Raw genomic sequence first — 6,000 nt, forward strand, 5'->3', positions numbered from 1 at the left:
TTACATGAAACCGCTGGGAGAGATCATCCGGAAACATGGGGCACGGGGTTATCAGTACGCTGATGACACCCAAATAATTTTCTCTATGTCTCTGACTGATGCAGTGACTGAGGATGGCGTCTCTCCTCTCGTGGCCTGTCTGGAGTCGGTAATGGGCTGGATGAGGGAAAACCGACTCAGTCTGAATCCAGAGAAAACGGAGGTGCTCGTGATAGGTTCCCCTGGTCCGGGGATGGCGGTGGTTCCACCTGTCCTGAATGGGATCACGCTTCCCGTGAAGGACTCGGTACGCAGTCTGGGGGTGCTTCTTGACTCGTCGCTCCACCTTACATCTCAGGTGGATACGACGGTCAGGAGCACCTGCTATCAGCTTCGGCTGATCCGCCAGCTGCGTCCCTACCTGGGCCAGAGGGACCTTGAAACAGTAGTACATGCTCTGGTAACCTCTCGATTGGATTTCTGCAATGCGCTCTACATGGGGCAACCCTTGTACCAAACCCGGAAGCTACAATTGGTACAGAATATGGCAGCCAGACTGGTCACTGGCATATCCAGGGCCAGTCATATAACACCAGTGCTTAAAGATCTGCACTGGCTGCCTATTCGTTTCCGGGCGCAATACAAGGTGTTGGTTATAACCTATAAAGCCCTAAATGGCTTGGGCCCAGGATACCTAGAGGACCGCCTCTCCCCATATAATCCGCCCCGCACACTCAGAACATCTGGGCAGCAGCTATTGAGGGTCCCAGGGGCAAGATTGGCCTCCACATCTAGGAGGACCTTCACCACCTCGGCCCCGACCCTCTGGAATTCGCTGCCCAGAGAGCTCCGCTCGGCCACCTCCCTGGCCCAGTTCAAGAAGGAATTAAAGACCTTCTTGTTCAAAATAGCATTCCCGGACACAGGCTCCAGTTAGTCTTCCCCACCTCTGATAGCAGTGGCATGCTGGCCAGAATTGGTTTTTAAAGTGATTTTAATTGTGAATGTTTCTTTTATGGTTATGTGTTATGTTATATGCTTCTTATATTGTGTACACCACCCTGATTGCAAGAAGGGCGGTATAAAAATAAAACTTTTATTATTATTTATTATTATATACACACACACGACACACCTGTATATATATGTGTATATGTGCATATACATACATATGTATGTGTGTATATATGTGTGTGTGTGTGTGTGTGTGTGTGTGTGTGTATAAAGTGAACCCTTGTTATCTGCTGGGGTTTGGTTCCAAGATCCCCCGTGGATAACAAAATCCTTAGATGTTCGTCCCATTAAATATAATGGCAGAGCAAAATGGGGTCCCTTATAAAAATAGGAAAATCAAGGTTTGATAGTTGAAATTTATACTTTTTTGGAACATTTTCAAACTGTGGATGCTTGAATCTGTGTATAAAAAATCCATGTATAAATAGGGCCAACTCTCTCTCTCTATGTGTGTGTATACACACACACACACAATTATATATGTGTGTGTGTATTACACACACACACACATATATGTGCATGCACATGCACACATTCAGACAGGTATCTATGGGTACGTATGTGAAGATGTGTTGTATGCAAGATCTATGTATATAGATTGAACCATTCCATATATATATAAGTATGCTCATAATGGTATAGGTTTGAGTGCACTTAGAGATGCCTCCACATATATACATGCACAACAACAGATGCATGTGTGCATGTGTGTTTGTGTTTGTCAATCTGTCATGAGAGACAGAAGCAAGTCTTATGGACAAGAGAGGAAGAAAAGAACCCTTTGCCTCCTCTTGGCAAAGTGCTGACAGAACTGATGAAGAAAGAAGGGAATTTCCAGGCAAAGGCATCCTTCATAGCCTTGGTTTAACTTAGCAACAGAAGCTATTTTCAAGACTCTTCTGGTCTTTAGTTTTATAAAGAACAAGGGAAGGCAATGCTAGAAGACTAGAATTTGGGAGATTTTTTCCCTACTGTGTGTATATAATGGTGTCATGACAACATGAGTCAGTAGACAACTTCAGGAGCTACTTTTCATTGGAGACTGTAAGCCGCCTCGATCCGGTGGGAGAGGCGGGTAAAAATAAAATTTATTATTATTATTATTATTATTATTATTATTATTATTATACATCTGTATACACACACACACACACACACACACACACACACAGCCAGCAGAGAGGCAAATGTAGATATATATGTGTGGATATATGCCTGCAAAGATGGAGATGAGGCAATACATATCTCTGTACGGATGTAGGAATTTGTGTATGTGTGTGTGCATTCACACACCTATATAACACTCTCTCTCTCTCTCTCTCTCTCTCTCTAGATAGATAGATAGATAGATATAGATATAGATAGGTGGGGTACAGACCGCCCCTTTTTTTTGCTGGGTCGGAGGCAGGGCCTCCTCACCGACAGCCCCTGCGGCTCCAACCCGGCACTTTTCCTGTGGCTGTAAAAGGGTGTCCTTAGGGCTTCATGCTCCTGGACACCCCGGGATCTGCAGTCAGAGGAGAGAGGGACCGCTTGGCCCCTTTCTCCCTGGCATTGTTCCTGCAGCCTTTTGGTGGCTCCAGGAACGAGGCACCCTCCAGAAGGAGCTCAGTTTTGGAGCTCCTTCTAGCGTCGCTGTTAGGCCACCACAAACGGCCTGGTGCAGTGTGAACATGTCACACCTGTGCCGTTTGGATGTGGCACAGCTGTGATGTCATAATGGCAATGCCTATGTATACAGGGCACTACCATTATGCAGCCGCCGGCAGGTATTAGAGTTAGAAAGTGTGTACATGGTCCCTAACCCTATTACTGGCGCTGGTACACTGCTTTTTGGCACCATAGATAGGTATGCATTACTCATGTTTACATTGTTTTTGTTCGTTGTTCTAGGTGACGCTGCAGAAGAGGCCCTGCCTCAAGAACCAGAGGCTGCAGTCCGAGAGCGAGAGCGATTGCTTGCCCGCATTGCTCACCTGGAGGCCCAGTGCGAACAGCTTGAGGGTCAGCACCAGGAATGTAAGTCCCCCCCCCCCCTTAACACAATTTAAGGGTGGAAGGGAGCAAGAAACAACAAGCAAAGTCTAAACACTTCCTTTTGCCACTGCAGCACTAAAGTGTATTGATGCCCTCGAGAAGGTTGTTGCGCAACTGCAGCATGACCAGGAGCACTGATGACCTGGTGTGTGTGTGTGTGTACGTGTGTGTGTGAATGCGTCCCCCTGCTGGCTGTGAAGTAACAGTTAGCGGGTATTTTTATTTTGTGTGTATTGCTGTGTTTGTGTGCTTTCCCACCAGCCCTTCCCCAACGCAGTCTGTGCAGGAACAGTCAGCGGGTGCAATTAATTTGGCCTTTTTTTGTTCTCCCTTTTTTATTGCTGTGTGTGTGTATCTGTGTGTATCTGTGTGTGCATGCGCATGAGAGTACGACCCCCCCCCCTCCGGCAGCTGTGATGTAACAGGTGCCAGTTGCAATTTATGTTATCCTTTTCTTTTATACTTTGGTACAGAAAAATAAAAACAATTTATTTATGCATAGCTTGTGTCCTGGATTTCTGGAGAACTGGGAACAGGGACAAGAGAAGGGAGAAGGGAGGGAGTGCTGGCAGGCATGTTTGGAAGTGCGCATCCAGCTTGGAAACCAGGATAGCAAGGCGAAGGACTCCGCGAAGCAAGTCCTGCAAAGAACTGGAGGCTCAACCTCAGATGCTGCAGTGTCGCAAAAGTTGGCCCATCAACAGAGTGTCATGGCATGCTGCAGTGAAAAGAAATGCAGGCAAAGAAATATTGACTGGCACGGAAATCGAAACGTCCTTGTGGAGTTTGGAGCATGTACATATATGTGTACATGGGGAGTGCCGGGCGATACAGAAAAGAAAATGCACATACACACAAATCAGTATTAGTATGCATGCAGACATCCACGCATGCATGCATGTGCACACGGATACAAGCATGCATCATCCCAAGAAACACACATACATATACGTAAAGGTATACAGGCGTGTATATAAATATATATATATAAATGAACATATATATGTACATGCCAGCCACATCAAAGCATGTCTGTTTTTTTGTTATAGCCACAATGTCTAGTCATAGCAACATGCATGTATACATATACGCATGCACAGATTCAGATATATACAAACAAAATAACCCGCAAATCCAGGGCAAAGCACACACATGAAAGCAGACGAATATATATACGCAAATGTAGTCAGTTCTGTACCAGTGAATAGATATGAATATGTGTGTGTAACTGTAGTCAAAATAAAATTAAATCTCATAAATACACATACATATATACATACATACATACCTGTACATATGTATATGTATATGCATGTGTGTACAGAGACATAAATGTATCTACACAGAGAAACACATGCTTGTATACATGCAACTAACTAAACACACAACCACACATATATGGATATGGCAGCATATGTACGTGTCTGCGTGTGTATATTGACAAACATAAGAACACACACACACACATATATATATGCATGTATACCAACAAACATGTATAGACACTTGCATATATATATATATATATATATATACGGAAAACACAGATGTGTGTGTAGATGCACATGCACAAACACACATATATATAAACACACACACATATATATATGCACATATATATGTGAATGCATATGCATATGTACCCATGCGTATAGGCATGTATATGTATATGTAAGTTTATTATATGCACACACAGATATAGACATATCTGTATATTCACATTCACGCACATACACACCTATATATATTCCCAAAAATGAGTTGCCCTAGAAACACACATCCTCCTCCATCATAGCGGTCGGGAAGGGGGTTGGACTGGATGGCCCCTGTGGTCTCTTCCATGATTCTATGATTCTATGATTCTAGACACTGTACTTTTATTGATGCAGCCTAAAACCGCAATGGCCTTTTTAGCTGCCGCATCATACTGTTGACTCATGTTCAACTTGTGGTCTACTTGGACTCCTAGATCCCTTTCACACGTAGTTTCATTCAGCCATGTGTCTCCCATCCTATATCTGTGCATTTCATTTTTCTGCCCTAAGTGCAGTACCTTACATTTCTCCCTGTTGAAGTTCATTTTGTTAGCTTTGGCCCAGCTTTCTAGTCTATTCAGATCATTTTGAATCTTGATCCTGTCCTCTGGAGTATTAGCTAATCCTCCTAATTTGGTGTCATAATTTGATAAGTATTCCCCCAATTTTTTCCTCCAAGTCATTGATAAAGATGTTGAACAGTACTAGGCCCAGGACAGAGCCCCACTGGACACCCCTCTGGTCACTTCTCTCTAGGATGAAAAGGAGCCATTGTTGAGCACCCTTTGGGTTCGGTCTGTCAACCAATTACAAATCCACGTAACAGTGACCTGTGTAGTAGACAGTTCTGCTATGCGTGGTTTCGCATCAAGCAAATCGCAACTTTCGCGCAATTGTAGCGCTAACATAAAGTTACGGGGGAATGACGGAAAAGCAAGCAATGTGGTAAGACATCGCGCAAAACAGTCATTTCGCAATGTTCTTTACACTTCCTTAGCTCAATTGCAGGGTCCAAAACTTGAGTCTGATAAACTCCTTAGAAAACTGCTTTGCTAACCATAGATTTTGGAAGCAGGAAAGGACTTAAAACTGGGCATTCCCTCTCTGCAAAGGTTTAATTCCCCACCCCTGAAAAAACTCTTGATGCATTTCAAACCCTTTCTTGGTAGCAGACATTCTCAAAATAAAGGTCTCATTTCAGAGGGAAATATTTCAGGAGAAATGATTTTGCCCCAAAGGTGAGACAGAAACTGCTCTGGAACGGCTGCCTTTCCCTTATTTTGGATTTCGGATGCTGCAAAGGCATTTATATCCCGCCCTTCAGCCCTAAAGGCTATCAGAGCGGAATTGGTTGTTCTCTCTCTGCTAATGTTACATCTCCTCTGACCCCTGAAAAACTCTTGTTGGATTGTCATTTATGAGAGCCTCTATGGCA

The sequence above is a fragment of the Sceloporus occidentalis genome, unplaced genomic scaffold, assembly GCF_023333645.1.
Source record: "Sceloporus occidentalis isolate IW3139 unplaced genomic scaffold, rSceOcc1.0.p SCAF_3, whole genome shotgun sequence".
Taxonomy (NCBI): domain Eukaryota; kingdom Metazoa; phylum Chordata; class Lepidosauria; order Squamata; family Phrynosomatidae; genus Sceloporus; species Sceloporus occidentalis.